The sequence below is a fragment of the Schistocerca serialis genome, chromosome 4 (assembly GCF_023864345.2).
Source record: "Schistocerca serialis cubense isolate TAMUIC-IGC-003099 chromosome 4, iqSchSeri2.2, whole genome shotgun sequence".
Classification (NCBI taxonomy): Eukaryota; Metazoa; Arthropoda; class Insecta; order Orthoptera; family Acrididae; genus Schistocerca; species Schistocerca serialis.
Window position 1 is genome coordinate 794,343,794 of NC_064641.1, and position 12,180 is coordinate 794,355,973.

Below are 12,180 nucleotides of genomic sequence, written 5' to 3' on the forward strand. Positions count from 1 at the left end.
CTTTTAGCTCTTTTTGTAACTTAGCCCCATACAAATGTGTACTGCGACATTTAAGTTCCACATATGTGGACTATTATAACCCTTATTCTTTAATTTGATATCAATAAAGTTTTTACGTGCACTGAGATATTCGTAATATGGAATATTAACTGTCACAAAATTACCTCCCAACTCGGAGCAGCATTGTAACATGAAGTCTAGGACAGGAAAATAGAGACAAATTCATGTGTCCGAAAGATGACCTAGTGTCTGTTTATCACACACTTACAACTTTGTTACAAGTTTGCCCAATTTTATGGGTTTAATTTTACCCATAGACAGAAAAATATTTATCACTGAGTTTTACAGTGTGCTGAACTTTATTTTTCTAATTATCTTAAAATAAAAAACATTTTAGGTCTATCCACATTGACACAAAATAGTAATGGAAAAAACTAAGCTACGTTAAACAAGGTAACTAAACAAAACTTTTACGTGCTTATTTACGCATCCATTCAGCGGAACTGTGTTAGGAAATAAGGAGGTCAACGCACATTTAACACAATATTCTCTAAGATAGGTTATTAGTTCAAACTGTCTGACAACTAATACAGGTTGACTGCTAGGAGAAAAAGCAAAGACATGACATTTTCCATAAATTGTTGTGAATAACAGTATGTTACATGAACTATCATTTTTACCATTCACAAATATCCCTAATTTCATTAATGGGGCTGATAACGATTTTCTACAATTTCAATTGTTACATTTGTTTCTGAAGCTATACGTGCTGTCACAAAGTTGCTCTTATAGTGCGTGGAAAGAAATGTTTTATAAAATTTAACTTTTTTTTTACATAATGGTCTGCATATATAACTTATTTGCATCAGTCTACTTACAATTATCTCTTCAAGATTATCGCCACTAGAAGAAATTTTCTAAGAAATGTACACATATATTTTTCCTCCTGCAAGCAAAATGAGTTCGTGAGTAGATCAAGTGTAATGTACATACGTCTAGCTTCTACCACTAATGGAAGCACGTGGAAAAATGCACTGCAACAGAGCTATACAGGTATGTTGAATGTTGGCGCCAGTTACAATATCTAAAATTAAAAAAAATTAAAAAAGCTATAGTGCTCTGTTGTCACAAAGTAATACCTTAGTCACAGAGTTTCCCAGTTTCACGGGACTTTTAGTATCTCGTTCCCTGATGCAATTCTCCAAGCACAGTTTGATTTAGTTGGACTACACTCCACTCAAATTGTAACCCTTTTTGAAGACGCTATCCATTCTAATCAACTGCTCTTGCAAGTGCTTTGTCATCTTTGAAAGAATTACGAAATCCTCGCCACATGAACTCTGACTACCTTTGGAAATTTATCTTTGGTTTCCTGTACTACTTGCTCAGTATACAGACTGAACAATATTATAGTAGGCTACCACGGTACCTCGCTCCCTTGTCAACGACTGCGACAAATTACGCAGTCGGAAACCAGTGCGTCATTCATGGCCTGGATTGCTTCCGCAGCCGCTCGCTAGGAACATTTCCGGCATTTCCGTGTGTTGCTGCCCAGCAACAGGTTGCAGAAGTCGACGGCCCCTTTCGGCGATGCAACAGCTCCGCGTCCCATCGACGACAGCGCCACTATGCTCGCAGCTAAACGGCTTGTCCGTGAATACAAACTAGCTTCTGTATATGCAGTAGAGATGGGCACACTCGTTCATCTTCGGGAACTAGTTCACTAGTGATCGCTATTTGTTGGGAACCGTTCATTTTTACTCGTTCACCGTTCATTTGTGCTTGGTGTATGGTTCTTATTAAAAATTGAAAATTTGTAGCGTAAGTGACTGAAGATGGAAGGACCAAGAGGGAGCACGTGCCTCAAAAAAAAAAAAAAAAAAGTTCAAACGACTCTGAGCAATATGGGACTTAATTGCTGAGGTCGTCAGTCCTCTAGAACATAGATCTACTTAAACCTAACTAACCTAAGGACATCACACACATCCATGCCGGAGACAGGATTCCAACCTGCGACCGTAGCTGTCGTGCGGTTCCAGACTGTAGCGCCTAGAACCGCTCGGCCACACTGGCCGGCACTTGCCTCCCCCCCTGGAGTACAGAGGTTTTATTCATAACAGAATTCTCTCACACTTGTAATTTTCATGGTTCTGCAAAACCTCTCAAGTAGCCAACTGTAGCGTTATGTGGCTGATAGCAGTGAAATAATGTAAGGTGGCGCACGAAATACCGGCCCCGAGGACAGACTGCTCGCCAAGTATGCACGATTTGTTGACCGCTACGAGAAGAATAGATAAACATGTAATAACTAGGCAGTGAAGAGATAACAAATAAGCTAATGCAAACAACAACTTCGAAACAATAGATGACGATTGGTGGGCGACAATGAGCAGTCTAGCACTCGGGGTCGATTTTTCATGCGCCACCCTGTACCACTGAAAAATATTGTAGGAGTTATCATATTCTCTTTACAAAATGTGACACCAGACACTCGATTATGGAGCGCGGGCTTCATTCGATTGTAAGTCGGTCTGTTTTCCATAACAATGAACATGCTCTTTTACCTTGGATCAAAAAAAGACGGCAAATGGCCACTTGTGTGTGCCGTGCCGACTTCCTTTGCATGTGTAATAACAAAAAAATCTTACAAGTATTTCTTCTGCTGTTTATCGAAATAGTGAAGTAAGCTGATATGTCGTTTTGTTATCTGAAAAGATGTATGTATTACATACCACGTAATTTTTATGTAATTGACGTAATTATAAAATACATTTTAATCACCTGTCATGGACGCTGAATAGAATACGAAAAGAACCAGAAGTTCAGAGTTAGAAAAAGATTTGAAACAGATCTAGATTGGGCGTGCGCAGCGAACGAAACGAACAACTCGATACTGAAGTAACTACGAGCAGTCGGCAGTGGAACTGCGACGAGTGGCCACGCGAAGAAGGACGAGTCCGGCCGAGTGAGACCGAGACCGAGACCGAGACCGAGACAGAAGGGAACGGGACCGAGGCTGGAACGAGACCGGCCGACGTGCCGTTCACGAACGAGACCGACTGTTTCCCGTTCCCGGGAACTATAAGTAGAAAGCCGCGAACGAAATGAACTGTGAAAGACCGTTCCTTAGAATTCGTTCCTCACTCGTTCCGTTGATCTTGATGAACCGTTCCTTTGGACCCGTCAGTTCGCGAACGACCCATCTCTAATATGCAGCAGCGGTCGTTTCCTGGGGCTCGCCGGACATACTATTCGCCGCTCCCACCTCCCTCTCAAAACCGGTCTTCGCTTTCGAAGGTTTTAGATGAGGTTGAACGGGTACCAGGCCGTCATCTGACACTTTCACCACTGACTTAAGTATGTAACAGCGAATTAAAATGAGACAATGGAACGTCCAGGATGGAATAATGACAGTATTATGAAAAAGATAGATTGCTACTCACCATATAGTGGAGATGTTGAGTCGCAGACAGGCACAACAAAAAGACTGCTAAAAGAGTAAGCTTTCAGCAAAGAAGCCTTCTTCTGAATTAGACAACACTCGCACAAACATTCACGCAAACAGCTCACACACGCATGGCCACGTCTGTGGCTGCCGAGGTCAGATTGAGCAGCCAGAGACGGAGGTCATTCATGTGAGAGTCGTGTGTGCGTGTGTGCACTGTCCTCTTCGGAACAAGTCCTTTTGGCCGAAAGCTTACATGTTTATCAGTCTTTATGTTGTGCCTGTCTGCGACTCAACATCTCCACTATATGGTGGGTAGAAATCTATGCTTTTCATAATATTGTCAGCAAAGTTTAATGGGCCGACGTGGGGACGTGACAGAATACCCTGAAATGAGATACCGTATATGGACGTGCCCATGACAATACTGTGAATCAAGTGGTGTGTCGACGTGCACTGTTCATCGTTTGAGCAAGGAATGGAATACCACTTGCTACCATGTAACATGGCGTAAGAACAACGGTTGTAAAAAAAGATCCTAACCTACAGGGGCCGCATATAATGTAACGCCTTGTCAATGTCAACCGAAAATGCTGCTGGTTTCAGCCGATGCAAGTTCTGTCTCAATCAGTTTCCTAGAGCTCATTCTGAAGATGACTGCAGGAGGAGGAGGAGGAGGAGGAGGAGGAGGAGGAGGAAGAAGAAGAAGAAGAAGAAGAAGAGATTAGCGTTTAACGTCCCGTCGACAACGGGGTCATTAGAGACGGATCATAAACTCTGACTAGGGAAGGATGGAGAAGGAAAGCGGCCGTGCCCTTTCGAATGAACCATCCCGGAATTTGCCTTAAGCGATTTAGGGAAATCATTGAAAACCTAAATCAGGGTGGTTGGACGCGGGTTTGACTGTCTTCCTACCTAACCAATGCGGTATCCTGCTCGATAAGAGAACTGGACATCTGTAGTGATTGCACATAAAGTTACACTTTTTCCATGGGCCCAAGAACCCAAAAACTCGACAGAATGTGACTGTAGGCATCTAAAGTGCTTTGACAAGTCGCTATTTTGCTTCTTCTCAAACCATGTAAGGCGTCAGATGCATTGATAGCCCAATGTGGCAGGATACAGATCAGACTGGAGACAGTTCTGTTATGAGCTATGTCCAATCAGTCAGGTTACGGTGAACATGAACCATGTTTATTTCAACAGCAGCAAAAAAATGGCTCTGAGCACTATGGGACTCAACATCTGTGGTCATCAGTCCCCTAGAACTTAGAACTACTTAAACCTAACTAACCTAAGAACACCACACACATTCATGCCCGAGGCAGGACTCGAACCTGCGACCGTAGCAGTCTCGCGGTTCCGGACTGCGCGCGCAGAACAACAGCAGCATTCTGAGTGGCCAAGTGTTTCCATTTCTACTACGCCTTCGTGATTAATGTGGTGTGGATGCGCCCGTCTTTCAAAATTATTACAGCTGTATTCACAGGGTTGGAGGTCTAAGTTCCTCGTTCAACAATCAGGCACCGTATCACACCTTCACTTGCACGCTCAATCATGATATACAGGACATAAAATCCCGCCTGAGGCCTGCGATCATTTTTATGTTAATAATTGGCAACCAATGCTGTACAATCGCAATAAAGTCATGAGATGTTCAATTGACTCTTATTACAACATGTTACGCGTTTCGGGATTACACCCATCTTCATACATCACAAACTTCAAATCCTTCCTAACCAACCAGGCGTACACCCTTGACAACTTGGTCAGGAAGGAGTTGAAGTTCGTAATGTATGAAGATGGGTGTAATCCAGAAACGTGTAACATGTTCTAGTAAAAGAGTCAACTGAACATCCCATGACCTTATTGCGATTGTACAGCATTGGTTGCCAATTATTAATTCGCTGAGTCAGCCAATCTCAAACATGGATCTCTCGGAAAAGCTGGTGAAATGTAGCAATCATTATCCCCACAAACTGGTACCTCTACTGGATCTAATCATCAATGAGTGGTTTCAGCTGGAGGCATCCCTAAAGAAACGTCACGTTTATCTCCCATTCATTCCACGTAAGCACACCGTCTTCAGGCCACAAGTAGTCCATCGGGACCATCCGACCGCCGTGTCATCCTCAGCTGAGGATACGGATAAGAGGGGCGTGTGGTCAGCACACCTCTCTCCCGGTCGTTACGATGGTTTTCTTTGACCGGAGCCGCTACTATTCGGTCGAGTAGCTCCTCAATTGGCATCACGGGCTGAGTGCACCCCGAAAAATGACAACAGCGCGTGGCAGCCCGGATGGTCACCCATCCAAGTGCCGTCCACGCCCGACAGCGCTTAACTTCGGTGATCTGACGGGAACCGGTGTATCCACTGCGGCAAGGCCGTCGCCATTCACTCCACTTGCCGTCTAATAGTACGCAAACAGCAATTTGTTTTTATCTACTGAAAATTTTCTCTCTGCATTCACACAGATACTCTGCAAGCCATCGTATGGTGCGTCGCGAAGTGTACGTTGTATTCACTACTAGTCATTTCCTTTCCTGTTCGCCGCGCGGGATTATCCGAGTGGTCTAGGGCGCTACAGTCATGGACTCTGCGGCTGATCCCGGTGGAGGTTCGAGTCCTCCCTCGGGCATGGGTGTGTGTGTTTGTCCTTAAGATTATTTAGGTTAAGTAGTGTGTAAGCTTAGGGACTGATGACCTTAGCAGTTAAGTCCCATAAGTTGTCACACACATTTGAACATTTTTTGAACCTTTCCTCTTCCATTCGCAAACAGAGCGAAGAAAAAGCGACTATCCACATGCCACCGTACGAACCCTGGTTTCTCTTATCTTTGTGGTCCTTACGCGAAATGTATGTTGGCGATAGTAGAATGGCTCTGCAGTCAGCTTCAAATGCCCTTCCTATAAATTTTCTCAAGTGTTCCTCGAAAAGTACACTCATGCTCATAAATTAAGGAAAATTGCAAAATGTGGTGCCACACAACGTGGCACTACACAAAACTGACGCTAATAGCATAGGCACATAGGAAACACAAACGACACAGATCTGTAAGTCCACGGTATTGGTGATAAGTTGGGAAAACCGTCCCGAAACACATGTGCTACAAAACGCCACTGCTTCCTGCGAATGTACCCAGACATCAATATGGGATATGACCACCATGCACACGTGCACAGGACGCACAACGTATTGGTATACTCTGGATCGGTGGTCGAGCAACTGCTGGGGTATAGCCTCCCATTCTTGCACCAGTGCCTGTCGGAGCCTCTGAAGTGTCGTAGGGTTTGAAGACGTGCAGAAATACGTCGACCGAGAGCTTCCCAGACGTGCTCGATGGGGTTTAGATCTGGAGAACAGGCAGGCCACTCCAGTCGCTTGATATCTTCTGTTTCAAGGTACTCCTCCACAATGGCAGCTCGGTGGGACCGTGCGTTATCATCCATCAGGACGAAGATGGGAACCACTGCACCCCTGAAAAGGCGGACACACTGGTACAAAATGACGTCCCGATACACCTGACCTGTTACAGTTCCTCTGTCAAAGACATGCAGGGGTGTACGTGCACCAGTCATAATCCCACCCCACACCATCAAACCACGATATCTATACAGGTCCCTTTCAAGGACATTAAGGGGTTGGTATTTGGTTTCTGGTTCATGCCAGATGAAAACCCAGTGAGAATCACTGTTCAGACTATACCTTGACTCGTCCGTGGGTATAACTTGGGACCACTGTTCCAGTGACCATGTATTGTGCTCTTGACACCAGGCTTTACGGGCTCTCCTGTGGCCAGGTGTCAATGGAATGCACCTTGCAGGTCTCCAGGCGAATAAACCATGTCTTTTCAGTCGTCTGTAGACTGTGTGTCAGGAGACAACTGTTCCAGTGACTGTGGTAAGGTCCCGAGCGAGGCTACCTGCAGTGCTCCGAGGCCGTCTGCGGGCACTGATGGTGGGTTATCGGTCTTCTTGTGGTGTTGTGCACTGTGGACGTCCCGTACTGCAGCGCCTGGACACGTTTCCTGTCTGCTGGAATCGTTGCCATGATCTTGAGATCACACTTTGTGGCACACGGAGGGCCCGTGCTACGACCTTCTCTGTTTGACCAGCCTCCAGTCGTCCTAGTATTCTACCCCTCATAACGTTATCAATATGTGTTCTTTGAGCCATTTTCAACACACAGTCACCATTACTAAGTCTGAAAACGTCTGTACACTTACTCGCTGTACCGTACTCTGACATTCACCAGCACAGCTCTGCGTATGTGGACTGCTGCCCGCGCCATAGTGCGACGACCGCAGGTCAAATGCACCGCATGGTCATACCCCGAGGTGATTTAAACCCGCAAACCGTACACCAGAGCGTTGTTTCACCATATACCATTATCCTTAACTTATGAACACGAGTGTATATCACTTTCCCTCCAAGGATCCACATCTGACTTACTAAACCATCACCGCAATATCGACAGTAAATCTGGCAGCCGGCTTCTGAGTTGCTTCGTTGTGTTCCTTTAATCCGATCTGGTGGGGATCTCAAACACTCGAGCAGTACCCAAGAATTGGTCTTACCAGTGTTCTTCCAATAAACCGAAGTCGACCAGTCGTCTTCCTCACCATGGTTCCATCTGATGTCGCTTTGAAACGTTACCTCTGGCTATTTAGTCGATTGACTGTGTCAAGCAACACATTAATAGTACTGCACGCCAAGGCCAACAGCCTTGCCGCAGTGGTAACTCCGTTTCCCGTCGTATCGCCGAATATCAGCGCTGTTGGGCTTGGCTAACTCTTGGATGGGTCACCATCAGGGTCTGCCGAGTGCTGTTGGCAAGCGGGGTGCACTCAGCCGTTTTGAGGCCGATTGAGGAGCTACGTGACTGAGAAGTAGCGGCACCGGTCACGAAAACTGGCAACGGCCGGGAGAGTGGTGTGCTGATCACATGCCCCTCCGTATCCGCTTCAGGTGACGCCTAAAGGTTGAGCACGACACGGCGGCCGGTCGGTACCGTTGGGCGTTTAAGGCCTGTTCCCACGGTGTTTTATTTATTAGAATATTATGGGATTGTTCTTCCTACTCATCTTCATTAACTTACATTTTTTCGCTTTTCTGCCATTCATCACACGAACTAGAAATTTGTGTAAGTCATCTTGTATCCTCCTACAGCCACTCAATGACGATACCTCCCCGTACATCACTGCGACACAGCCGCAGATAGTTGCTCACCCTGTCAGTCAGGTTATTCCTGCATGTAGGGAATAACAGTGGTACTATCATACCTCCCTGGGGCACTCATGACGACAACCTTGTCTATGATGAACACTCGCCGTCGAGGACAACGTACTGCGGTCTGTTGTTTAAAAAGTCTTCGTGCCCCTCACATATCTGGGAAACTATTCCGTAGTTATTTAGTGAGTTAGTTACATGTTCCATGGATCATTTGAACGATTGTTTTATCAAAAGGATGTGGAACGAGTCAGTTTACAGGAAATGTATGCATTATTATTGTTAACATTATACAATAATAATAATAATAATTTCGCGCCGGCCGCGGTGGTCTCGCGGTTAAGGCGCTCAGTCCGGAACCGCGTGACTACTACGGTCGCAGGTTCGAATCCTGCCTCGGGCATGGATGTGTGTGATGTCCTTAGGTTAGGTTTAATTAGTTCTAAGTTCTAGGGGACTGATGACCACAGATGTTAAGTCCCATAGTCCTCAGAGCCCAGCCAATAACTTCGCGTGGCTCGTTGGTTGGTACAAATATTTCTACTGGACTCCACTTCAGCGACTTGCACGTCCCTAACCTACCCTAGTTATCCAATATGGAAAAGGGGACTTACAGTTTAACCTGGAATCCGAAACACGTGTCACTTCTGGCGATTCATCACTTCATTGAGAGGGGAAGGTTAGATTAAAACGCGCTGGACGTATCGGAGATTTTCTCTGGGACTGGGTGTTGTGTTGTCCTCACGTTCATGCAGTCCTAAATGGCATTCCACTCTTGAGACGGCTGTATGGGCGCCTCCCTAAGACCAATAAAAAAAGAAAACGCAGACCGAAAAACCCAAGGCCCGACCGGAATTTGATTCCGCTACCGCTCGGTTTCCAGTAAAACGCTTTTGCGCCAGACCACCAGACCCGAATTGTTAACATTAGTGAACATAACATTATTTTAGTCCTACTCATGCAACTACACGTGAATGCAATAGAAATTGTCGATGAGAAATGATTATAAAACTAGCTTTGTTACCTGTCACGCGTTTTATGTAATTAGGTAAATGTTCGAAGATTTTTGTAGCTGCACATATTGAACACCTTTCTGAGCCAGTGACAGCTTTAGCAATGTGCAATAAAGGTACGCTCGTACCTCCGTTAAGAGTCTGCCGTGGGGCACCGTGTCAGACACTTCTCAGAAATCTAGGAATGTTTCGTAGGATATGATATCATGTAAGTGAAAGGCAGGGTAAGGAAATTTCTGTATCTAGGAAACTGTGAAAGATATTGATTTGAAATTAAATGGAAAATGCATACTTTTTATAAGTGAATAACATAAGGCTTCATTAGCATAAGTTCATGGAAACGGATAAAAGTTGACTCGCAGTCTGGTGCATGTTTTAGCTTCTCGCTGCATGCTAGCACACTGCAGCCTGCCAAATGCACACTGCATTGCGCGAGAAACAGCCTCCTGGGTTTTCTCTTCAGAGCATCTGCAGAGCCTCCAAACTGCCATGTTGCTACGCCGCACCACGGCAGAGCATCACCAAAATACAGAAATACCTGAACCGATAAACTATTGAAGACAGACGTACAAAACACAACGAAAGAAGTATTAAGTGAGGAATCTGAGAAAGTACTAGCACCCCACGCCTATCGCTCTCATAAGAATCCCAAAGACAAAAATAGGCTAATTAAAACCTCACACAGGCATTTTGCAGTCGGCCGGCCGGTGTGGCCGAGCGGTTCTAGACGTTTCAATCTGGAACCGCGCGACCTCTACGATCGAAGGTTCGAATCCTGCCTCGGTCATGGATGTGTGTGATATCCTTAGATTAGTTAGGTTTAAGTAGTTCTAAGTCTGGGGGACTGATGACCTCAGATGTTAAGTCCCATAGTGCTCAGGGCCATTTGAACAATTTTGCAGTCATCTCCGCATGCTCCTTACATGGATGAAATGGGCAGAAATTCCGGTATGTGGTTCAATAAGAAATACTCCCTACCATGCACTTCGCTATGATTTCTATAGATGTAGACGCAAATGTAAGTAATAACTCATTTCTTATTTTATGAAGCCTCTTAGTTTTCAACATCCTTCTGGTTGGTTTTGGAATGTACTATCCAACCAACTTTGTTTACATTCGCAATGTCGCTTTCGCAGACAGTACCGCAGCCATGACTTCACAAGCCACGAATCCTTTATGTGACGTCATCATGCATGCAGGGTAGCGAGATGCTCTGTAGTAGCAACCTGATACAGTTTCAGCAGCAAGAATTCTATGTCGTCACTACATTTCATCTTACGTGCGTTCACACAGCATTAAAAATACGTAAAGATATTGACAGTACTTGGGCACCATGTTCAAAAGTATCAGAACAATTCTAACTTTGCGCCATGTTCAAAAATATGTGAATTACCTGAATTATATTTCAAAAACTACGAAAAGGTGTTTTATACTTCACTAAAAATGTATACAGTGTGAGTCACTAACTATTGCCACCAAGAATAACTCCGAAAGTATGAAAAGAGCTGAAAAGTTTGTGGGACAAAAGTTGCACGGGACAGCGGGGCTCATATTAAGACGTTGGTTTTTTGTTGCTAGGTGTGGTCTCGTCAGAGATATGAAGGTCAACTTTTTTTTTAATGGGATGCTACAGTTTGGTACTTATTATTGACAGCTGCTATCGAGACGAATCCAGTAACGTGTAACAGTAAGGTCTTTGAAGGTCAACGAAGGTCAAAAAGGTGGGATGAGTGACCATTTACAGAAGGCGTTCGAAGTGATGACTATTGGTATCAATGCAGTACTGCAATCCTCTTATCATCGACTGAGTGGTATTTCTTATCACATCAGCACTTATCAAGCACATGCTCTGACAATTCTCTCTCGCACATCTTCAGGTGTAGTTGGAACGTCATTATACACAATGTTTCTTACGAATCCTCACAAGAAAAAATCCAGACGCGTCAAGTCTGGCAAACGTGCCGGCCACGACGCATCTCCTCCGCACCCAACCAACGATTTGGGAAATGTCTCTGCGACTTATTTCTAGCCATCAGCGAAAAATGTGCCGGACACCCATCCTGTCGATACCACATTCTGCTCCTTGTTCCTGAAGGCATTTCTTCCAATAACAGACAATGTTTCTTGCAGGAAATGGTGTACTTCCCACCATTACGATTTCCTTTGATGAAATAGGGGCCTATAAATGTGTCCTCCAGAATCCCACGCCATACTCGTACATTCACCGACCATAGTTTTTGGTGTGCAACTTGCCGCAGCCAACATGGATTTTCAAAAAAATGTTTCAAATGGCTCTGAGCACTATGGGACTTAACTTCTGAGGTCATCAGTCATGGATTTTCAGTTGCCCAATAATGCATGTTATGCAAATTAACATTTTCATGGTTCGTGAATGTAACCTCGTCAGTAAATAAAATCAAATTAATAAATGTGTCATCCCTCTGAATCTGAAGTTGAGCCTATCGGCAGAATTTAGTGCGATGCATACAATC

The 12,180-nt window shown here is 44.8% G+C and overlaps 1 protein-coding gene and 1 pseudogene across 1 annotated transcript in view; one reads left to right on the top strand and one right to left on the bottom strand.

Moving 5' to 3' along the window:
* LOC126474771 (uncharacterized) overlaps positions 1-12,180 on the top strand; it is a 790,273-nt gene that overhangs the window by 572,477 nt on the left and 205,616 nt on the right. The window lies entirely within an intron of this gene.
* On the bottom strand, positions 5,721-5,838 carry LOC126475857 (5S ribosomal RNA; annotated as a pseudogene).